The sequence below is a fragment of the Zingiber officinale genome, chromosome 8A, assembly GCF_018446385.1.
Source record: "Zingiber officinale cultivar Zhangliang chromosome 8A, Zo_v1.1, whole genome shotgun sequence".
Lineage (NCBI taxonomy): Eukaryota > Viridiplantae > Streptophyta > Magnoliopsida > Zingiberales > Zingiberaceae > Zingiber > Zingiber officinale.
In genome coordinates, this window is record NC_056000.1 from 48,318,130 (window position 1) to 48,343,436 (window position 25,307).

Below are 25,307 nucleotides of genomic sequence, written 5' to 3' on the forward strand. Positions count from 1 at the left end.
CTCAGTTTAGACCCCAACATCTCAGTTTTTTCATCTCAGTTGTAGTATCTCAGTTTTTGATATGCCTCATGAATTTCATATTAGCCTTGAGATCTTGTTGTTGGTTGCTTAGTAAGAATAGTTTTTTTAGCATTGGCAGATTTCTTTTCCATTGCTAATAGAAGTGTAGTTTTCCTTTTCTAGCTTTACCTTAGTACGAATTCTCAGTATTTCCTGATGAAGCATGATATTCTGTTAATTCCATGCAGCAACGATTCCTTTATTTTCTAGATTCTATTGCATGCCTAGTAGTTGAATTTGTTTTACTATCACAGCATGCTTAAGTTGTTCTAGTTTCCTATTTGCTATTGGAATAACATGAGCAGTCCTATTTTTATAGCATGCAGATTTTAGATAAGCCTAGTATGCAGATTTTGATAAGCTTAATATGCAGATTTTTTGTTAAGCTTTGCATGCAGATTTATGTCAAGCTTTGTATACAGATTTTTAGTACGTAGGGTGTGTTCTAGTGCACACCAAGTGCTTGATAAAACGCTTAGCTCAATATAATGCTACAGTAGGCATTTTAATAGTTCAGTAAATGCAGTAGAAGCATTTAAAATAACTTATTTAGTCTTGTTTCAGCTTATATGGGACTACGGTCCAATGGGTGGGCTCCCACAGTCGCCTCTAGGTTCAGATAACCTAGTAAAAGCAAGATAAGTTAATTAGTTTAAGATCCAGTATTTTACTTTTAGCAGTGGCACTGTACTGGACCAGATGTCCATTGGGTTGGGCTCCCACAGTCGTCCCTAGGTTTAGATAACCTAGTAAACCCTACTAGACTCGGAACTTGCAATCCTGGGTTTAGTTAGGGATGCGCGCACAGCAAGTACAGTTGCCGGGCCCATCAACAGCATGATTACTATTTTGATCTATTATGTAAATAGTTTTCAAAACTTCACAAATTAGTTATGTGAATACAAGTTAGACTCAGTTTAGCATTAATTAGTTTAGCTTATGTATCAGTTCAGTTTCCTATTGATACACATGATAGTTCTATGATTAGCTGTACATGTTTAGTATTTCAGTTAGCATGATTCCTTTGCTATTTATGAGCATGAGTAGCTATACATGTTAGCTTTTCAGTTAGTTGATTTCTTTGCTATTTATGAGCATGAGTAGCTTTACATGTTAGCATTCAGTTTTAGCATGTTTTTATTTTATATACATGCATATCGAGTTTTTGTGAGTAGGATAGCGCTCACTAAGCTTTTAGCTTATAGATACTATTTTCCTCCTACTGCAGATAAAGGAAAAGCTAAAGTATAAGGAAGGAGGCGACAAGGAGATGCTGTGACGGTGTGTGATGTGTGGACTATGGAGATCCTTGAGACTTAGCTAAAGAACTCACTTAGTTTAAGAATTTGTTTAGCTTAATTTCTTATTAAGTTGAAAAGAAAATTTTGTAGTAGGAAGTTATGTTTCCGCTTTTCATTACTTACATGATTTGATTTATTAAACTGCGTGGTTGTGAAAATATATGTTCCAGCCGCCTGTGGCTGAGTATACTCTGTATGTATTTACGGATATGGTCACCGGTACAGGGGAGACTCTGTCGAAATTTTTCGATAGAGATTCCTCGTGGTTTCGATCACACCTGTTAAGTAGAGTTAGCAGTTAAGTAACGGTCATCCTTAGAGTGTAGTAGTAGTAAGAAGGGTGGGTCGTTACAGTTGGTATCAGAGCAGTTCCCATTCTCCAGTATCACACACATCAGCATCATCCTTGCCGTCTTCCAAGTAAAAATACCTCTACTTAATTTATGATCCTTGTTTTGTTATTACAGTTCATGTTTATATACCTACTGCTTGTTAGTATGTGATAGTTTTTAAACATGATATCAGTAGTTATATAACTGTGATTACATTAGTTATGTTATGTTCTCTATGTCTTTAGAAATGGCACGAGGACGCCCAGCTAGAAGGGCACTAGCTACTGAGCCCCAGCAAGAGGCAGGCAGCACTAGTGGCTCAGTGACAGCAGCAGCTAGCTGAACAGCAAGAGGAAATAGCCACCTTAAAGGCTAATCAACAGACCCCCACAGTCAACCCGGAACCGAATTTGACGACTCGGTAGTCTTAGAGGTTCCACCACCACAAAGAAGAAGATAGTCCCAGCAGCTGAGCCAAGAAAGGAAGCCTATCTGATCCAGTGGCAGCGAGTCAAGCCAGAGAACTTCTCAGGCACTAGTGAACCATGGGATGCACAAGCCTGGTTCAAAACACTGGAGAGCATGATGGAGCTTCTGGACTGGCCAGAACACGAGAAGGTGAAGTGTGCCTCCTTCTGCCTGACGGGAGACGCACGCATGTGGTAGGAAAGAATCAGAACGAAGCGCCCAGTGAACCGGATGTCATGGGCTGACTTCGAGAAAGAATTCTTCGAGGAGTTCTTTCACATACGGGTTACAAACTGCCACTACGACGAGTTCACCGAGTTTCGTCAGGGCAACCTTTCAGTTGAGGAAGCCGTGAAGAAATTCAACAGGTTGGCTCGTCTATGCCCGGAGCTAGTCAGCACAGAGAAGGAACGAATCCGGCTGATGCTCAAGATGCTGAGGCCAGAGATAGCAGTGAACGTGGCTGGTGGCATACATAGGCCACAAACCACAGAGGAGTTAGTGAGCAGTGCCTTGACCACAAAGCATTACCAGAACAACATAAAGCAGCAGAAGCAAGTCTCCTCAGAGTCCAAAGGCCAAGGAAACTCTCACACTCAAAAACAACAAGGCCACAGCTCTGACTGGAAAGGGAACTCTAACAGCAAGCGCAAATCAGGGAGTGACCCAAAAGGAGGACCATCTAGCAAGCGACCCAGTTATCCAAAGTGTGCTACTTGTGGGAAATTCCACCCAGGGGTTTGTCGCAAGGGCACACGAGGATGCTTTGAATGTGGACAAGAAGGGCACATGGCCAAGCAGTGCCCGAACAAGACCGGTCTTCCTCAGCCACAGCAGATTCAGTATACAGGCCAGCCAGCTCAGTTATATCAGATGCAGGCCGCTCTAGAAGGTCCACTTATCAGCCAGGGCAGATTAGAAGCTCCTCTAGCTACGGCGAATGCGAGGATCTACTCACTCACCAGAGAGGACGTAGCTAATGCCTCGACAGTTGTCACAGGTCAGATTAGCATTTTACAGTATAGTGCTACTGTTTTATTCGATACTGGGGCAACCCATTCTTATATAGCCAGGGCATTCGCCGAAAAGTTAGCAATACCCCCAGAGGTACTCAGTAGTCAGTTGCTAACAACATTACCTTCGGGAGAAGTTATGGCATCCACGCACTGGCTCAGAATAGTGCCAGTCATGATAGCAGACAGAGAACTCTTTTGTGATCTGATAGTGCTAGACATGACTGACTACGATGTCATATTTGGAATGAACTTCCTGATCAGATACGGTGCCTCCATAGAGTGCCGTAAACAGAAAGTCGTATTCCAACCTGAAGTCGAGTACATCGGAGAACCCAAGAGAAAAAGGGCAAGTTAAGTCCTCGATACGTAGGACCCTACCCCGATCATAGAGAGAATTGGGAAGGTAGCTTACAAGCTAGACTTACCTCAAGATATGTCAGCAATACACAATGTATTTCATGTCTCCATGCTAAAGAAGTGTATTCAAGACCTTAGCCAAGTGATTCAGCCTCAGACAGTGTAGATCCAAGAGGATCTTAGCTATGAGAGCAGACACAGATAGTGGACAGAGCAGACAAGTGACTAGCAAACAGAGAAGTGTCATTAGTAAAAGTCATCTGGTAGAACCAGAAGCACGAGAAAGTTACTAGGGGAGCGTGGAGACAGCATGAGACAGAAATATATCCAGAATTATTCTAAGTTCGAGGATGAACTTTACGTAATTTTTTGAGTTCGTTTGGTATTTTTACTGAACGAAAGAAGTTTCGACAAAAAAATGTCCAAGCCGAGATTTGAACCGTGAACCTCGGGTGAAGCAGAGGTTCGCTTAACCAACAGACCAGCCGCGGGTTTGTTAATAAAACCCGAATCAAGTTGTATTTAAGCAAGAGTAGTTAATAGAAATATTGGAGTTATAAAGGGAGAACTTAGGGCTTGATTAGCCGTGACCTAATCTCACGATTTCTCTTCCCTTTCTCTCCCGACGCGAGCGGCGCTATTCTCCTCTCGGGCGGAAACGAAGCCAACCTAGGGCACGTCTCCGGCGGCCGACCAAGGCTCTATTCCAAGAGATTTCTTCGTCCTCTTGATCCTCTCGACAAGGAGAACTCGAAGACGCGAGGAAGAGGCCGAGATCGTGAGTTTCTCTGAAGCCCTAGAAGCTATCTTGCTCGGTTGTAAGTCCAAGAACCGAAGGTGAGTTGCTACTCACCTGCAGTAGGAGTAGTTCCGGATTCTCGTTCTTCTTGCTTTCGAAGTTTGCTGTGAAGTTTTTGGTTTTGGGCTTGTTGCCGTGTACCTCAAAGAAAGGAAATGGAATTTGTTTGTTTGTTTAGCTTGTGGTTGTTGGTTTCGGATTCTTGTTAGTTTCTTGTTGTTTTTCCGAAGCATGCTGTAAGGAGTGTATTCTTGAGGCTAGCTGCCGTGAGTTTTTAAGAAGATGAGGAGAGATTTGGAATAACATGGATAGCTAGTTCTGGAAGGTTTTGGATTTCGGTTTTTGTTCCATTAGTTGTGTTGTAGTTTCAATTTCAGAAGTTCGTTTGTTAAATCAGAGCATGAGTTTCTTTGCTTTTGGATTATGCTGTACAGCATTGGAATAGTTAGATGTTTCTGAGTAGCATGGGTTTCTTGTTTCCTTTGCCTTGGATTATACTGTACAGTATTGAATTAGCTAGAGGTTTAAGAGTAACATGCCTGTTTTGATTTCTTTCTTTTGATCTCAGTTTTAGCATCTCAGCTGTAGCATCACATTGTCACTGTAATATATATGTAATCAACATTCCGAATTCTCAGTTTAGACCCCAGCATCTCAGTTTTTGCATCTCAGTTGTAGTATCTCAGTTTTTGATATGCCTCATGAATTTCATATTAGCCTTGAGATCTTGTTGTTGGTTGCTTAGTAAGAATAGTTTTTTTAGCATTGGCAGATTTCTTTTCCATTGCTAATAGAAGTGTAGTTTTCCTTTTCTAGCTTTACCTTAGTACGAATTCTCAGTATTTCCTGATGAAGCATGATATTCTGTTAATTCCATGCAGCAACGATTCCTTTATTTTCTAGATTCTATTGCATGCCTAGTAGTTGAATTTGTTTTACTATCACAGCATGCTTAAGTTGTTCTAGTTTCCTATTTGCCATTGGAATAACATGAGCAGTCCTATTTTTATAGCATGCAGATTTTAGATAAGCCTAGTATGCAAATTTTGATAAGCTTAATATGCAGATTTTTTGTTAAGCTTTGCATGCAGATTTATGTCAAGCTTTGTATACAGATTTTTAGTACGTAGGGTGTGTTCTAGTGCACACCAAGTGCTTGATAAAATGCTTAGCTCAATATAATGCTACAGTAGGCATTTTAATAGTTCAGTAAATGCAGTAGAAGCATTTAAAATAACTTATTTAGTCTTGTTTCAGCTTATATGGGACTACGGTCCAATGGGTGGGCTCCCACAGTCGCCTCTAGGTTCAGATAACCTAGTAAAAGCAAGATAAGTTAATTAGTTTAAGATCCAGTATTTTACTTTTAGCAGTGGCACTGTACTGGACCAGATGTCCATTGGGTTGGGCTCCCACAGTCGTCCCTAGGTTTAGATAACCTAGTAAACCCTACTAGACTCGGAACTTGCAATCCTGGGTTTAGTTAGGGATGCGCGTACAGTTGCCGGGCCCATCAGCAGCATGATTACTATTTTGATCTATTATGTAAATAGTTTTCAAAACTTCACAAATTAGTTATGTGAATACAAGTTAGACTCAGTTTAGCATTAATTAGTTTAGCTTATGTATCAGTTCAGTTTCCTATTGATACACATGATAGTTCTATGATTAGCTGTACATGTTTAGTATTTCAGTTAGCATGATTCCTTTGCTATTTATGAGCATGAGTAGCTATACATGTTAGCTTTTCAGTTAGTTGATTTCTTTGCTATTTATGAGCATGAGTAGCTTTACATGTTAGCATTCAGTTTTAGCATGTTTTTATTTTATATACATGCATATCGAGTTTTTGTGAGTAGGATAGCGCTCACTAAGCTTTTAGCTTATAGATACTATTTTCCTCCTACTGCAGATAAAGGAAAAGCTAAAGTATAAGGAAGGAGGCGACAAGGAGATGCTGTGACGGTGTGTGATGTGTGGACTATGGAGATCCTTGAGACTTAGCTAAAGAACTCACTTAGTTTAAGAATTTGTTTAGCTTAATTTCTTATTAAGTTGATAAGAAAATTTTGTAGTAGGAAGTTATGTTTCCGCTTTTCATTACTTACATGATTTGATTTATTAAACTGCGTGGTTGTGAAAATATATGTTCCAGCCGCCTGTGGCTGAGTATACTCTGTATGTATTTACGGATATGGTCACCGGTACAGGGGAGACTCTGCCGAAATTTTTCGATAGAGATTCCTCGTGGTTTCGATCACACCAGTTAAGTAGAGTTAGCAGTTAAGTAACGGTCATCCTTAGAGTGTAGTAGTAGTAAGAAGGGTGAGTCGTTACAATAGACTTCCATTTATTGATTTGACTCCATGGGAGTCAAATCGGTCTAGGTGTAGAAGTTCTAATATTGAGTTGGTTTGTGATTGATTAGTTGGTTTGTGAATAGATTTTGTCTGTTTACCTTGTTGACAAGCATTACATATGGTTGAGTCTAAGTTAGGTAATTTTTCGTAAGCCTCTAAATAATCCATTTAATTTGTTTATGTTTATGAAATTTGTGTGTGACATTCTTCTATGCCATAACCAAGTTTCTTCTTTTTGTGTTAAATAACACTTAACTGAAGAAGTGGTTAAGTTGATTGCATAGATGTTGTCTTTTCTAAATCCTTTTAGACTGATGGTAGGATTATCTAAATATTTGATTAAACATTCTGTAGATAAGAATTTAACCTTATACCTAGTGTTACACAATTGACTTATACTTTGAAGATTATATTTAACATTTTCAACAAGTAAAACATTTGTAATAATGAAATCTATTTTTAATTCAATGTTACCTATACCGATTACCTTGAGTTTACCATTGTTTCCAAAGACAACTGTTCCTAGACTCTTGTAGGTAAGTTGGGTGAACTTGGTGTGATCTCCCGTCATATGCTTGGAGCAACCACTGTCCAAAATCCACTTGGTTTCCTACAATAGGTAGGAGTTAAAGTTAGTCTAATTTTATTCTTTTAAAATCATTTTTAAGGTTGATCATTTTATGTGAGAGTGTGAGTTAATTTTCACGCACACAGAACTTAAAATAAATTTTTAAGTTAAAAAAATTTAACTTAATAAATTTTTAAGTTAAAAAAAATTAAGTTTAATTTTTAAAATAAAATTTTAAGTTTAAGTTTAATTTTTAAAATAAATTTTTAAGTTAAAAAAATTTTAAGTTAATTTTTAAAATAAATTTTTAAGTTAAAAAAAATTAAGTTTAATTTTTAAAATAAAATTTTTAAGTTAAAAAAATTTAAGTTAATTTTTAAAATAAAAAATTTAAGTTTAAAAAAAATTAAGTTAATTTTTAAAATAAAATTTTAAATTAAAAAAATTTTAAGTTAATTATTAAAATAAAATTTTTAAGTTAAAAAAATTTAAGTTAATTTTTTAAAATAAAATTTTTAAGTTAAAAAAAATTAAGTTAATTTTTAAAATAATTTTTAAGTTAAAAAAAAAATAAGTTTAATTTGTTTAATTTTTAAAATAAAATTTTAAGTTAAAAAAATTTAAGTTTAATTTTTAAAATAAATTTTTAAGTTAAAAAAAATTTAAGTCAATTTTTAAAATAAAATTTTTAAGTTAAAAATTTAGGTTAATTTTTAAAATAAATTTTTAAGTTAAAAAAAATTAAGTCTTATTTTTAAAATAAATTTTTAAGTTAAAAAAATTACGTTTAATTTTTAAAATAGATTTTAAAGTTTAAAAAATTAAGTTTAATTTTTAAAATAAATTTTTTAAGTTAAAAAAAAATTAAGTTAATTTTTAAAATAAAATTTTTAAGTTAAAAAAAATTAAGTTTTATTTTTAAAATAAATTTTTAAGTTAAAAAAATTAAGTTTAATTTTTAAAATAAAATTTAAGTTAATTTTTAAAATAAAATTTTTAAGTTAAAAAAAATTTAAGTTAATTTTTAAAATAAATTTTCAAGTTAAAAAAAATTAAGTTAATTTTTAAAATAAAATTTTAAGTTAAAAAAATTAAAATTAATTTTTAAAATAAAATTTTTAAGTTAAAAAAATTTTAGTTAATTTTTAAAATAAATTTTTAAGTTAAAAAAATTTAAGTTAATTTTTAAAATAAATTTTTAAGTTAAAAAAATAAGTTAATTTTTTTTAAAAAATATAAGTTTAATAAATTTTTAAGAAAAAAATTATGTTTAAAAATAAAATTAAGTTTAATTTTATGGATAAATTTTAAGTTGAAAATAAAATTAAGTTTAGTTTTAAAGATAAATTTTCAGTTTAAAAATAGAATTAAATTTAGTTTTAAAGATAAATTTTAAGTTTAAAAATAGAATTAAATTTAATTTAATTTTCCTTAATTTAAATTTAATTTCATCTACTTTTAGTTTAATTAAATTTTGATTTAATTTAATTCTCATTTAATTTATTTAATTTAAATTTAATTTAATTTAACTTAATTTAAATTAATTTCATTTAAATTAATTTATTTTATTTAAATTAATTTATTTTAATTTAAATTAATTTAAATTTAATTTTACTTGAGTCCTTAGTCATCTCACCCGATCTATATTTTCAATCAGAGAATCTTATAATTTTGTGAGATGAATTAGGTTTAATTTTAGGGTTTTGTTTTAACTTGTGTTAGATTCAGGTTTAGGTTTGGGTTCAACAGATAGGCGTTCTCTGGATAAACTTCTGGGCTATGGTGAGTCACTTGGACATCATTAGAGTAACCATGCCTTCGAGGTTTTCCAAATAGTCCTATTCACTGGACTTAGTATAAAACCTTAGTCTAACTCGTTAAGATCCATAAAGGGTAGCTTCGGTCAGTTCCACTTAGCCAAATGCACCAGGTCGAAGCCATATCTTCCTAGACATGCATAGACTAAACTTCCCTAACGTACTATCATCCAAAATTTCACCAGTACCATTTTTCAAGTTAAACTTGAATCCCTTTCTAATTAGTCCTTGAGTACTCTGCCAGGTAGATTAGTTTGGGTTACTCTTCCGGGTAGGTTAGTTTTGGAGGTGCCAGCTATTCTGGAGCCTCCCCCTGAATTATTGACTTTTACTTTAATTTTTTTGTTTTGGGTTTATGTCTATTTCTTTTATAGTTATAATTTACTTGATGATAGGTCGAGTTTTGGTGAGTTTTAAAATATTTAGATTTAGATTTTTTTTTTTTTGTCTAGGTTTGTATTCTTTTTTTGATTTGATTTATTTGACTTTACGTAATATATTTTATCTTTAGGTATGTAATATTGGTTAAGTCCTACTTGCGTGGTTAAGCACGCTTTCGGAACCCAAGCTTTTCTTGTTGGTTTGTGTTGGGTTATTAATGAATTAAATATTTTATTTGAACTTGACTTATAGCCAAGTTCGGTTTTGTTGTAAGTTGCTTTTTGATTATTTAAGATTAAGTATAAATTTTTTAATCTTTTCGTAAATTTTTCTAACATATTTTTAAGTTGTTAATTTCTAATTTTAATGATGAATTCTCCTCCTCAAGTGTTAGATCTTGAGTTGGTTTGTTATTTGTGATTTGTTCCTTGAGGTTTTGATTTTCCTCAAGGAGCAATTTATTTTCTTTTTCAATTTTCATTAATTTATTATTTAAACACAAAATAATTTTAAAAAACTTTTTGTTCAAATTAAAGTATACCTCTTCGAAACCTTCAAAAACGAGTACGGACTCGTGGCTCGATTCGGGTTCGAACCCGTCTTCCGATTCGTCCTCCAACTCTGCTTCGTGGGCTATCAGCGCGAGGTAACTCTGGTTCTTCTGATCTTCGTCCTCCGATTCTTCTGAAGACAAGTCGTCCCACGTTGCTTTGAGGACCTTCTTTTTAGTCGGCTTCGTTTTGTCGTTCTTCGATTTCGGACACTCATTCTTGTAGTGCCCCTTTTTGTTGCATCCGAAGCACGTCACGTTCCTCGATTCGGTTGGAGTGTTGATCTTCTGAAGATCCTTCTTGTTGAAGCTCCTTTTCTTCCTAGTGAACATCTTCCTTACTAGGTTCACCAGGTGCTCTTCATCTTCGGAGTTCTGGTCAGAATCTTCTTCAGGTTCAGGCTTGTTCTTCTTTTCCTTGGAGGAACCTGCAAACAAAGCAATATCTTTCTCGGATCTAGCATTAGTTTGTTCGTGTAACTCCAATTCACAAAATAATTCATCTAATTTAAGTTTAGATAAATTCTTAGAAATTTTGTAGGCATCCACGATAGATGCCCACAAATTGTTGCGTGGAAACGCGTTTAATGCATACCTGATTAGATCTCTATTTTCCATCTGGTGGCCTATCGTGTGGAGCCCGTTGAGGATATCCTTGATCCTCGCGTGCAGCTCACTCGCCGTTTCTCCTTCCTGCATTTTTATATTAAATATTTTATTTAACAACAAATCCCTTTTTGTTAACTTAGCGTCGCTAGTTCCTTCATGCAGCTCGATCAATTTATCCTATAGCTCTTTCGCGTTCTGATGCGGTCCGACCCGGTTCAGCTCTTCCCTTGTCAATCCGCATTATAACGTGTAGATTGCCTTGTTTTCCGTCGACGCTTTCTTCTTTAAGTCTGAAGTCCACTGTTCCGGGTCTAGTGGAATTCCAGAGTTGTCAACGGATGTTTTCTAGGCTTTTGTGACGCTGAGCCACTGGTCGAAATTCATCTTGAGATACACCTCCATCCGCTTCTTCCAGTACGGGAAATCATCCCCGTTGAACAAGGGAGGTCACACTGTGCTGAAGCCCTCAAGTTGCGACATTTTAATTTGCACACAGGAAAACAAATAAGAGAGGTTCCAAGACTTGGTCTTGGATTAATAGTGCGGGAAGAAGTAAAAAAATAACTAAATTGGTGTTGCACCAATTTAAATTTAATTACAACGGAAAGAAATTTCCAAAAAGGTAATAATACTAGTTTGGAATTATACGAAAAACTAAAAGCCGAAAGAAGAAAATTTTTTTAAAACATATCACCCCCTTGTCTGATTGGTGGTTGCACCAAATCAGAGCAGTACCAGTTCTGATACCACTTGTTGGACCGTGAAGAATCGATAGAGGAGGGGGGGATGAATATCGAAAACAAAAAATTTCGTAAAGAGTTTACGCAGCGGAAAAAGAATAAGGAAAAGAATTGCAAGGCTAACACAAGTTCTTTTTACTTGGTTCGGAGCCTTTGACGACTCCTACTCCAAGGCCCACATACAAGGGTGCTTTCGATGGGCAATTCACTAATAGTTCAGAAAATGATTACAAGAATTGAGTACAGGAATTATTAAAAAAGAATACCGATAGAAAGTAAGAACTGAAAAGAAAAGTGTGTCGTCGGAGAGCTTCGTAGCGTCGCAGGAGCACAGGAGAGCGAATTCTGAGTTATGTTGGAGCTTCAGCCTTGACCCTCCTTATATAGGAGGTTCGGTGGCGCCTGGAACCTTCAGGGCGCCCCGGTCTGACGTAGCTGACCCAACCAGGAGCCTCCATGTGGCGTTGACACGAAGGGGGATTAAACTTTACCTCCGGGCGCCCGGGTACCTCCTGGGTGCTCGGACCTCCAGGTGCCTGGGTACCTCCCGGGCGCCCGAACCCACGTTTTCCAGCAGACACCTTCCTGCAAGAAACATATTAGTCCGAGGTAATTATACCCTGCAAAATAGATTATTAGCACAATTCATTGTTTAACAGAAATGAGTATGACTTAGATTTCGTCTTTTCGAGACCGGAATCTAGTCACGATCTTGACTTAGAGTTCCGAAATGGTTCTAAGTTGGATCGGCGCCTAAGTTCCCTTCCCGGAAACGCATCCTCCCAGTCACTCAACTCCAGTGACTTACCTTTACTTACCTGCCAGACGTCCGGTCAGCCATTCGACCCGTCTGGACTTCTCGCCAACTATTCGGTCAGTCTGTCGACCTAGCTGGACTTCGTGCCAAACGTCCGGTCAGTCCATCGACCTATTTGAACTTCGTGCCAACTATCCGGTTAACCCGTTAACCTAGCTGGGCTTCGTGCCAGACATCCGGTCAGCCCATCGACTTGTCTGGGCTTCTCCTGCACACTCGGTCAGAGTGTTAGATCAACAACAAAACTAATTTAACCTATTTTGTCATTCATCAAAACATGGGTTAGACCGTTAGTGCTAACCGCACCAACACTAAGACTATCCAGGAAAGAGGTGGTTTCGAATATTTCATCTCTTTTATAGATGAATATTTAAGATACGGGTACATTTACTGGATGCGCTGCAAGTCTAAGTGATTTGATAAGTTCAATGAGTACAAGGCAGATGTGGAGAAACATCAAGGTAAAAGTATCAAGATACTATGGTGAGATCGTAGTGGCGAGTACCTCTTAGGAGAGTTTAGGAGTCACTTATCAGAAGTCGAGATTCAATCCCAACTGACTGCACCTGGTACACTCCAACAGAATGATGTAGTAGAATGAAGGAATATGACTCTTATGGAAAAAGTTAGATCAATGATGAGTTATTCAGAATTACCAAATTCGTTTTAAGGATATACTCTGGAAACGGATGTGAGCATAGTACCTTCTAAGTCAGAACCTTCTACTCCCATAGAATTGTAGAATGGGCGTAAGCCTAGTCTGAAGCATATTCGGATTTGGGGTATTCCAGCACATGTGCTGAAGGAAAACACTGATAAGTTGGACATGAGTTCACTTGTTTGTGGGTTATCCTAGAGAAACGAAAGGAGGTTTATAGTCCTAAAAATCAGAAGGTTATTGATGCCCAATTTTAGAAGAGGACTATGTTATGAACCACAAGCCCATAAGTAAAATTATTCTTAAGGAAATTAGAGAAGATACGTTAAAACTAGTACCAACTGTACAAGATGTGATACCACAAGAAACTGCAACATGTGTCACAAATGGTGCACAATTATAGACAGTGTCTCGTCGTAGTGGGAGGGTTGTTAGGCAACCTAAAAGATTCATGTTTTGGGAGAGTCTTTGGACTAGATCCCTGGTAAACATAAACCTGATCCCCGAACATATGACGAAGCACTCCAAGATAAAGATGCAGCATCTTGGCAAAGCGCAATGCATACAGAAATAAAATCTATGTATTCTAATAAAGTCTGGGAGCTTGTAGAACCACCAAATGGTGTAAAAGCCATTGGGTGTAAATAGGTCAACAATAGAAAAAGAAGGATAGACGAGAAGGTGAAAATCTTTAAAGCAAGGTTTGTTGAAAAAGGGTAACCTTTTCACCGGTAGTCATGCTTAAGTCTATCCGGATTCTTTTATCTTTTATTACTCATATGGATTATGAGATTTGGCAAGTGGATGTCAAGACAGATTTTTTTAAGGAAGTTTTAAAGAAAGCATCCATATAAAGCAACCAGAGGGGTTCATTGCAAAGGGCAAAGAGTATCTAGTATGTAAGCTCAATCGGTCTATTTATGGACTGAAGCAAAAGCTTCAAGGTCTTGGAACATCCGGTTTAGTGAAGTAATCCAGACCTATGGATTTATTCAGTGTCCGGATGAGTCTTGTGTATACAAGAAGTGTGATGAAAACGTAGTGGTATTTCTTATACTATACGTAGATGACATTTTTGGTAGTTGGAAACAATATCAAAGTGTTGTCGGAAGTAAGGGTATGGTTGTCCAAGCAATTCGATATGAAGGACTTGGGAGAATGCGCACATATTCTCGTGATCAAAGTAATAAGGGATCGCAAGAAAAGAATATTATGCTTATCCCAAGCTTCATATATCGATACAATCCTAGCCCGCTCTAGCATGCAAGACTCCAAGAAAGGTTTTCTACCTTTTAGATATGAAGTAGATTTATCTATAAAGATGTCTCCGAAGACATCAAAGAAGATAGAGGACATGAAGGCAGTTCTTTATGCTTCGGCTGTCGGAAGTCTAATGTATGCAATGCTGTGTATGAGACCTAATATCTGTTTTGCCATAGTCATGGTTAGCATATATCAAAGTAACCCTGGACAAGGGCATTGGACTGCTGTAATGCATATATTGAAGTACCCAAGAGGGACTAAAGATTATATGCTAGCTTACAAAGTAGATGATTTGCTCCTTGTGGGTTACACGGATTTGGACTTCCAATCTTATAGGGAAAATAGTAAGTCAACCTCGAGGTTTTGTGTTTACTTTAGGAGGTGAAGCCATAACAATGGAGGAGTGTTAAACATAGGTGCTTTTTTAGACTCCACTATGGAAGCTAAGTATATGACAGCCTCTGAGGTAGCCATAGAAGCTGAATGGCTCAGTAACTTCATGATGGACTTAGATGTGATTCCTGCTTTGCCCAAAATTATTGGGTGCAGTAGCAAACTCGAAGGAACCATGAGCCCATAAGGCAAGTAAACACAATAGAGCGCAAGTACCACCCAATACGAGATATCGTATAATGAGGAGAAGTTGTTGCTACCTAGATTGCATCAGATGATAACCTGAGAGATCTTTTCACTAAGGTCCTTAAGGCAAGAGCTTTTGATGGATATGTTGAAGGTTTGGGAATCAGATGTATGGCAAGGTATATGGAAGCATAGTCTTTTAGTATAAGTGGGAGATTGTTAGAGTGTATACTAAAAGCCTAGCTTTTGTATAAAATATTCATTTAGAAATAAAGAATCACATTGGTCAATTGTCTACATTTATGCTAAGTGTAGTTGTTCAATTAATTTATATTGTAGATAACATAGTGTGTGGTGTCACACATAGAAGATAATGTTATCAATTCATTATAAATCATAAACAGTAGCTCACGACTGAGATGGAAAGTAATAAATTATTGGAATAGTCGTAGTGCAATTAGGTATTAGTTTATCTTGACTGATAAATTACACTAGTACACTCTAAGTGTATTGAGCAGGACCATTTAAGGTAAGTTCTTTTTATACTGACTTAATAAAAGAATAAGACCTTAGTTATTATGGAAGTGTGTGCTCTTAATCCTAATATAATAACAAGCACATATATTTAGTATTTATTTCTTTGACTTATCAAAGGGTGAGATTTAGCTCGATAAATCAATAGGCCCGATAAGTTGAGAAATGATATTACTTATAGTGTGTATAGTTGATTATAGAAGGAAACTGTGTCCTAGTAATCTAGGTTGATAATGTCCTCAAGAGGAGCTCATAAGGATTGTCATGTTAAACTCTGCAAATGGACTTAGTCTGACACGACAATAAGGTTGAGTGGTACTACTCTTGGATTAAGATATTAATTAAAGTGAGTTGTCAGTAACTCAATTAATTAGTAGACATACGACATCTTAAATACAGGGAGATTAACACACTCATAATAAGAAGGAGCCCAAAATATAATTTGGGATTGGTGCGGTAGTTCAATAATAATTCTTTAGTGAAATGAATTATTATTGATGAAATTAAGTCGGGTGTTCGGGGCGAACACGGGCCTAATTTCTTCGGGAGACCAAAACCAATTCCTCCTCTCGGTCACTATTGTAGTCTCTTATTTATAAAGTATTATACCCACCTATACCCATCCTAAGGTGGTCGGCCAAGCAAGCTTGGAACCCAAGCTTGGGCCGACCAAGCAAATAGGATGAGCCAAGTTGTGTGGCTTGCCCTAGCTTGAATCCAAGCTTGGTGTGGCCGACCACATTAAATTAAAAAGGATTTTATTTTTTAAAATTTTCTTACGTGGAAGCCATGATTTTAAAAGAGAGTTTAAAATTTAAATCTTTCCTTTTATAACTTTCTACAAAAGATTAAGAGAAATATTTGATATCTTTCCTTATTTGTAGTTAAAAGGAAGATTTTAATTTTTTTATAAAACTTTCCTTTTATGAAACCATCCTCATGGTTTTAAAAGAGAGTTTAAAATTTAAATCTTTCCTTTTATAGCTTTCTACAAAAGATTAAGAAAAGATTTGATATCTTTCATTATTTGTAGATTGAAAGGAAGATTTTAATTTTTGATAAAACTTTACTTTTATGAAACCATGTTCATGACTTTAAAAGAGAGTTTTAAAATTAAATCTTTCCTATTATAGTTTCCACAAAAGATTAAGAAAAGATTTGATATCTTTCCTTATTTGTATTTGTAGATTGAGAGGAAGATTTTAATTTTAAAGATAACTTTCCTTTTTGGAAATCATCCACATGTTTTAATAGAGAGATTTTAATTTATAAAAGTTTCTTTTTATAACCAACCATGAAGGGAAAATTAATAGAGAAATTTTTATTTTAAAAATTTCCGGAAACAAATTAGAAAGTTTTAATTCTTGTGATTAAAACTTTCCTTGCTTGGAGAATTAGAGGTGGCCGACCACTTTAATAAAAGAAAAGGAAATTATTTTTTATTAATTAAATTTTCTTTTTCATGGCAAAGAAAATAAGGAAGTTTTTATTAAAACTTTCCTTATTTGTCAATACCAAGGATTATAAAAAAGAGGGAAGGTTCCTTCACAAAGAGAACTCTCTTCTATTCCTCTCCTCTCTTCCTTGGTGTCGGCGGGCCCTCTTATTCTCCCTTTTCCTTTTTCTTTCTTCTCCTTGGCCGAACCTCATCATCTCTTGGAGCTTGGAAGGTGGCTGGATCTTGCTAGGAGAAGAAGGAAGAAAAGGAGGCTTTGTTTCTAGCATCCCTTGGAGCTTGGTGGTGGTGGCCGAGACTTGCTATCTCTTGGAGAAATTTACTTGGCCGAAACTTGGAAGAAGGATAAGAAGGGCTTGGGTGGTTCTCGTCTTAGAAGATCATCACCCACATGACGTCCGAGATAAGAAGAGGAATACGGTAGAAGATCAAGAGATTGTTACATACAAAGAAAGGTATAACTAGTAATTATTTTCTGCATCATACTAGTTTTTCGTTATATGAATTCCTAACACAAGAAGCTAGAGATTCTAGATATTTGGATTTGCTTCAAATTTGTGTTTCTTTTATTTTTTTGATCTTGTGATTCGATTGTTCTTTTTGGTTAAACCTAGAGTTATATAAGGAAATTAAATATTGAATTTCGTTAAGAGGTTTTGTCGAGGCAGTGGTGGATGTTCCCATACCCAAGAAGGCTAAGTGCCTCACCATGTTTGACCTGGGAGCCGATTTTCGAAATAAATATTTAATTAAATTTGTAACATAGGTGGATTTGGATCTATAATGTTAAGTATCGTTTGCGATCCAAGTCTAAACCTCTAAGAACAGATAAGTTAAATTTGGAATCAATAATGTTAAGTTCCGTTTGCCATTCCATATTTAATTTCTAAAAAACACAATAGGTTGTTAGGAAAGGTTTAGGACTTGTACAAAATTTTTGTACAGGGGAACCAATACGATATTCCTAGGACCAACCAACACATAGTACCTTCTAAGTCAGAATCCTTTACTCGCATAGAATTGTAGAATGGGCGTAAGCCTAGTCTGAAGCATATTCGGAATTGGGGTAGTCCAGTACATATGCTGAAGGGAGACACTGATAAGTTGGAATTATGAACAAGAGTTCACTTGTTTATGGGTTATCCTAGAGAGACGAAAGGTGGTTTATTTTATAGTCCTAAAGATCAGAAGGTCATTGTTAGCACCAATGCCCGATTTTTAGAAGATGACTGTAAGCCTATGAGTAAAATTGTTCTTAAGGAAACAATAAAGGGCACGTCTAATCTAGTACCATCTGTACAAGATGAGATACCACAAGAAACTGTAACACGTGTCACAAATGATGCACAATTATATACAGTGCCTTGTCGCAGTGGGAAGGTTGTTAGGCAACCTGAAAGATTCATGTTTTGGGAGAGTCTTTGGACTTGATCCCTGGTGAACATGAACCTGATCCCGAACATATGACGAAGCGCTCCAAGATAAAGATATAGCATCTTGGCAAAGAGCAATGAGTACAGAATTAGAATATATGTATTCTAATAAAGTCTAGGAGCTTGTAGAATCACCAAATGGTGTAAAAGCCATTAGGTCTACAATAGAAAAAGAAGGACAGATGGAAAGGTGAAAACTTTCAAAGTAAAATTTGTTGAAAAAGGGTATCGATTATAAGGAAACTTTTTCACCGGTAGTCATGCTTAAATCTATCCGGATTCTTTTATCTATTGCTGCTCATATGGATTATGAGATTTGGCAAGTGGATGTCAAGACAGTTTTCCTTAAAGGAAGTCTTGAAGAAAGCATCCATATGAAGCAACCAAAGGGGTTCATTGCAAAGGGCAAAGAGCATCATGTATGTAAGCTCAATCGGTCTATTTATGGACTGAAGCAAAGCTTCAAGGTCTTGAAACATCCGGTTTAATAAAGTAATCTAGACCTATAGATTTATTCAGTGTCCGGATGAGTCTTGTGTATACAAGAAGTGTGATATAAACGTGGTGGTATTTCTTGTACTATACGTAGATGACATTTTTTATAGTTGGAAACAATATCAAAGTGTTATCTGAAGTAAGGGTATGGTTGTCCAAGCAATTCGATATGAAGGACTTGGGAGAATGTGCATATATTCTTAGGATCAAAGTAATAAGGGATTGCAAGAAAAGAATGTTGTGCTTATCCCGAGCTTCATATATCGATACGATCCTAGTTCATTTTAGCATGCAAGACTCCAAGAAAGGTTTACTACCTTTTAGGTAAAGAGTATCTTTATCTAAAGACATGTCTCTAAAGACATCAAAAGAGATAGAAGAAATGAAGGCAGTTCCTTATGCTTCAGTTATAGGAAGCCTAATGTATACTATACACGAGACCGGATATCTGTTTTGCCATGGGCATGGTTAGCATATATCAAAGTAATCCAGGACAGAGACATTGGACTGCCATAAAGCATATATTAAAGTACCTGAGAAGGACTAGAGATTATATACTAGTTTACAAGGCAAATGATTTGCTCTCTGTGGGTTACACAGATTCGGACTTCCAATCAGATAGGGACAATAGTAAGTCGACCTCGGGGTTTCGTGTTTACTTTAGGAGGTGAAGCCATAATAATGGAGGAGTGTTAAGCATAGGTGTTTTTTCAGACTCCACCATAGAAGCTAAGTATATGGCAACCTCTGAGGTAGCCATAGAAGTTGTATGGCTCAGAAACTTCATCATGGACTTAGACATGATTTCTAGTTTGCCTAAAAATTATTACAATTTATTGTAATAATAGTGGTGCAGTAGCAAACTTGAAGAAACCATAAGTCCATAAGGCAAGTAAACACAATAGAGCGCAAGTACCACCCAATACAAGATATCGTATAACGAGGAGAAATTGTTGTCGCCTAGATTGCATTAGCGGATAACCTAGAACTTTTCACTAAGGCCCTTAAGGCAAGAGCTTTTGATGAGCATGTCGAAGGGTTGGGAATCAGATGTATGGCAGAGTATATGGCAGCATAGTCTTTTAGTATAAGTGGGAGATTGTTGGAATATATACTAAAAGCCTAGCTTTTTGTATAAACATTTATTTAGAAATAAGAATCACATTGGTCAAATGTATACATTTATGCTAAGTGTAGTTATTCAATTAATTTGTATTGTAGATAACATGGTATGTGGTGTCACACACAGAAGTTTATATTATCAGTTCTTTATAAATTATAAATAGTTGCTCAAGACTAAGATGGATAGGAACAAACCATTGGAATAGTGGTAGTGTAATTTGGTATTAGTTTATCTTGACTATAAAATTACACTAGTACACTCTGAGTGTATTGAGCAGGACTATTTAAGGTAGTTTCTTTTTATACTGACTAAATAAAAGAATACGACCTTTGTTATTATGGAAGTGTGTGCTCTTAATCCCGATATAATAACAAGCGCGTGTACTTAGTATTTATTTCTTTGACTTATCAATGGGTGAGATTTAGCTCGTTAAATCAGGAGGCCCGATAAGTTGGGAAATGATATTATTTATACTATGTGTTATTGATTATAGAAGAAAACTGTGTCCTAGGAATCTATGTTGATAATGCCCCCAAGAGGAGCTCATAAGGATTGTCATGTAAACCCTACAGGTGGACTTAGTCTGACATGACAATGAAGTTGAGTGGTACTACTCTTGGAGCTAGATATTAATTAAGTGAGTTGTCAGTAACTCATTTAGTTAGTGGGCATTCGATATCTTAAACAGAGGGAGACTAACACACTCATGATAAGAAGGAGCCCATATAGTAATATGGAATTGGTGCGATAGTTCAATAAAAACTCTTTAGTGGTATGAGTTATTATTGATGAACTCGAGTTGGGTGTTCGAGGCGAACACGAGAAGCTCAAGTTCATCGGGAGACCAAAACCAATTCCTCCTCTCGATCCCTGTCGTAGCCTCTTATTTATAAAGTCTTATACCCACCCATATCCACCTTCTTACCCACCTTAAGCTGGCTGGCCAAGCCTAGCTTGGAGCCCAAGCTAGGGTCGGTCAAGCCTAGCTTGGAGCCCAAGCTAGGGCCGGCCAAACCAAGGTTAGATGGGTCAAGTAGATGGTCGGCCCTAGCTTGAACCCAAGCTTAGGTGGCCGGCTAAAATAAAATAAAAGGGGAGTTTAAATTTAAATCTTTCCTAATGTGGAAGATATGATTTTAAAAAAGAGTTTTAAAATTAAATCTTTTCTTTTATAGCTTTCTACAAAGAATTAAGAGAAATGTTTGATATCTTTCCTTATTTGTAGTTTAAAGGAAGATTTTAATTTTTGATAAAACTTTCATCATCCACATGTTTTAAAAGAGATATTTTAATTTATAAAACTTTTCTTTTATAACCAACCATGAAGGGAATTTTAAAAGAGAAATTTTTATTTTAAAAAATTTCCAGAAACAAATTAGGAAGTTTTAATTTTGTGTTTAAAACTTTCCTTCTTTGGAGGAGATGGTGGTGGCCGACCATTAAGGGTTTATAAGGAATTTTTTAATTAAATTTTCCTTCTTAAACATTGGCAAGGAATATAAGGAAGTGTTATTTATAAAACTTTCCTTATTTACCAAGACCAAGGATATAAAAGAGAGGGTAGAGGTGTCTCACCTCATAACAACATATCTTCTATTATTCCTCTCTTCCTTGGTGGTGGTCGGTCCTCTCTTCCTCTTCTTCTCCTATTCTTCTTCCTTGTGTGGTTGGCGGCATCTTCATCTCAAGGAGCTTGGTTGGTTGCCGGATCTTATTAGAGGAAGAAGGAGAGATAGGAGGCTTTGTTTCTTAGCATCCCTTGGAGCTTAGTTGGTGGCCGAAAGTTCTTCATCTCTTGAAGATTATTGGTGGCCGAAACTTGCTTGGAGAAGAAGGAAGCTTGGGTGGATTCTCGTTTTGGTAGATCGTCGCCCACACGACATCCGAGATAAGAAGAGGAATATGACAGAAGATCATGAGGTCTATAAGCTACAAAAGGTATAACTAGTTATTAGTTTCCGTATCATAACTAGTTCATCCTTTTGTTTAGATCTTGAAATACCAAACACAAGAGGCTAGTGATTCTAGGATTTAGATTTATGATTCAAATTTATGTTTCTTTTGTTTTTCGATCTTGTGATTCGATTGTTCTTAATGGCTAAACCTAGGGTTACTATAAGGAGATTAAATATTAAATTTCATTGAAAGGCTTTGTCTAGGAAGTGGTGGATGCTCTCATACTCAAGAAAGCCTAGTGTCTCGCCATGTTTAACCGTGAAGCCGATCTCTGAAATTAATATTTAATCAAATTTGTAACATGGGTAGATTTAGATCAATAATGTTAAATATCGTTTGTGATCCAAGTCTAAACCTCTAAGAACAGATAAGTTGAATTTGGAATCAATAATGCTAAGTTCTGTTTGCGATTCCAAATTTAATTTCTAAAGAGCATAATAGGTTGTTAGGAAAGGTTCAGAACTTGTACAAAATTTTTATACAGGAGAACCGGTACGATATTTCGAATAGCGACCAACAGGTCAAAGGTCCAAATTCCAAGATGGTCCAGGTTGGGCATAAGTGGTGTTCAGGGGGTAGGCCTGCACGTCAATTAGGAACTCAGAAGGTTGGACATACAGGTCAGGAAGTATAGGTCGGGATATGTTGGTGCGGGAAGCATCCGACGATCGAACCCAAGTTTTGATAATGGCAAAGGGATTTAAGGTTAGGATTTCTTGTTATCTAACGTGCTTAAATGAGGTTCCTAATTGCGGTTAGGCAGGTGAAAATCCTAAGGGGTGGTAACCTTAGGTCCTAGGAGGTGGTAACCCTAGGTGAAGAAAAAATCCTAAGAGGGGGGGCTAACCTTAGGTCCTAGGGGGTGGTAACCTTAGGTGGAGAAAAACCCTAAGGGGTGGCAACCTTAGGTCCTAGGGGGCGGTAACTCTAGGTGGAGGAAAATCCTAAGGGGGGTAACCTTAGGTCCTAGGGGGTGGTAACCCTAGGTGGAGAAAAATCCTAGGGGGCGGTAACCCTAGGTCCCAGGGGGTGGTAACCCTAGGCAGAAAGTCCAGTCGGTCTGGAGGATCGGACTGACACCAAATAATCTCTCCTTAGGGGAGTAGGTGAGGACGCGCTCCTCGTAGAGGGAACAGTTGGCGTCGGGTCGACCTAGGGTTTCCGGTTGGAAATCCAAAGTCAGACCCGGACAATCCATTGACTGTCAATATTTCACTTAGTATACCTATTCTGTGCTAACTTTGTTTTGCAGGGTATGTGTTTAGGACTAACACATTTTGCAGGAATGAAGAAGCAACTTATACCTCGGATGAACAGTGTCTGAGGCGCCTCCATGGAGCTTGGAGGCGCCTCAAGTGCAAGTCGAAGCCAGCTATCCAGAGGAGCTGGAGGCGCCCTCAACGGGACTGAAGGCGCCTTAGACCAGGGATTGAAGGCGCCTTGGATAGCCATGGAGGCGCCTTCAAGCTGATAAGGTGCGACGAGTTCAGCAGTGATCCACGCGACTGACTCAGGAGGATTGGAGGCGCCTTGGATGGTATTGGAGGCACCTCCAGCACTGTATAAAAGAGGGATTCGAGCAGCAGCCAAAAACAACAATTCAAAAGCGAACCATCTCCAACGTGTTGCTAACGAAAGCTTCCGATCAAGCTATGACAAGCTCCCGACAACCCGGCGCTCCGTCTTCCATAATCTAGTTGTCGGTATTACTTTAAAGTTCTTGTGTACTCATTCTATACTTGTACTGAATTTTACGAGATTATAGTTGTTGCCCAACGTAAACGCTCAACGAGCATGGGCCTTGGAGTAGGAGTCGCCACAGGCTCCGAACCAAGTAAATCACTTGTGTTCGCGTGTTGACTATTTTATTTCTGTTGCGTTTATTACTCGAGTTTTGCGATTCCAAAACGAGTGAAAGCCACGAGCTCTATTCACCCCCCCCCCCCCTCTAGCGCTTTCGATCCAACAATTGGTATCAAAGCGGGGTTGCTCTGAATTGGTACAACTACTATTTGAACATTTTTTTCGTCGCTTTTTCGTTCGTTTAGGATAAAAATAAACCCATCTACATGGTCAATCAACCCAAATTAATCTAAATAGCGTTCAATTAACCAAGCTAACGTATAAATCTAATTAGGTCAAGGAGTTCGTTATCCTACAGCTCCTCCGGTGACTGTTCTCTGCTCCAACTGTGACTCACGACTTCTTCTCCGATGATACATCGACACGATAGGTGACATCAACAAGAGTCGTAGAGCCAGCTTCACGTCTGACTGTGTCTGGTTATGGTGGCTGCAGTGACCAAAGTAGAGGAACAACATCAGGGACGGTGGCTAAAGGGTGGTGATGTTCAGTTGTTTTAGTGTTGAGCTTACATTGGGGTTAGGCCATTTGAAAATGGATACAGATGCGTGACTTCTCTCAAATTCAGCTTTAGATTCGAACTCAACCTCGGACTTGGTAATGTGATCTATTGTCGTTAGTGCAAGGAAGCTCGCTGCATATTAATGTTAGCAAATTTATTCGAATTGAGATCATGTTTCATTACCTTTGTATTCGTGGTTCCCTCATCAAGTTCGACTAGCTTGTTCCAGAGGTCTTTTAAGGTGATAAAAGGGATGACGTGGTTAAGTTCCTTTTTGGTCAGACCACATTGTAGTGTCTGAGTTACCTTGGCGTTGGCTTCAATTTGCCTTTTTATTTTGGGAGTTTAGCTCTCATAACATTTTTTGTTGATCGGTAGGGTGAACCCAGTCTTGATTATGATCCATGAGTCTATATGGATCTTCAGAAAATATTTTATCCATCCCTTCCAGTAGACGAAATCATTTCCACTAAAATAGCCTTGTTGGAGGACCATCATGGAGAAATCTTGCACAGACAAAAACATAAAAAAAATGTACCAAGACTTAGTGTTAGATTAGTAGTGTGAAAAAAATATATGAAAAAAAAATAAATGAAAAAATTATTTGAACGGTGATTGCATCAATTCAAAGCGATCCCATTGTGATACCAATTATTGGATCGAGAAAGTGTAAGAGGGGGTGAATAGCATGTTTCATACGCGTTTAGAATTCGCTTGAAAAACCAAAGTTGTGTAGCGGAAAGTAAATAGCAGAAAGTAAAGAACACTTTGATTTTACTTAGTTTGCAACCTTGTGGCTACTACTCCAATACTCATAGTCAGTTTGATCAATTTCATTGGGTAATCACTATCAATCAATTTATTTTACAAAAATCAGGTTCGGTAACAATCTTATCGACCCTCAAAATTGAGCATAATAAGAAACAAATAAGAAAAGTAAGCAAAGAACTAGCGTTATCAAGATGCTAGGCTTGTTTGGGGTCGTAGAGGTGTCACAGTGTTGTTGCGTCATTGTAACTTATGCACAACAACTTTTCACAGTAGCAAAAGTACACAACAACTCAATCGGTGGTAGCATGAAACTCAAAGTTCGGACACTGGTTTTCTCCCCCTCAAAACTAATTCGGTTGGGCTCAACAGCAGCGCACATTTGGTGGGCTCAAGGATTAAGCAGGTTGGGTTCCTGCATTGGCTCAAAACAGAGAGCACAGGCCACAGTCCACTGGAACAGTGGGTCTTCTCCAGCAACAACAGCCAGCCTGGCCAGGCC

The 25,307-nt window shown here is 37.1% G+C and overlaps 1 long non-coding RNA gene across 1 annotated transcript; it reads left to right on the forward strand.

Moving 5' to 3' along the window:
• Nucleotides 1-4,242: 4,242 nt before the first annotated feature.
• On the forward strand, nucleotides 4,243-6,289 carry LOC122012140. The gene is made up of 2 exons (XR_006120144.1): nucleotides 4,243-4,371; nucleotides 6,246-6,289. It is a non-coding gene; the product is annotated as an uncharacterized LOC122012140 (long non-coding RNA).
• The last annotated feature ends 19,018 nt before the right edge of the window (nucleotides 6,290-25,307 follow it).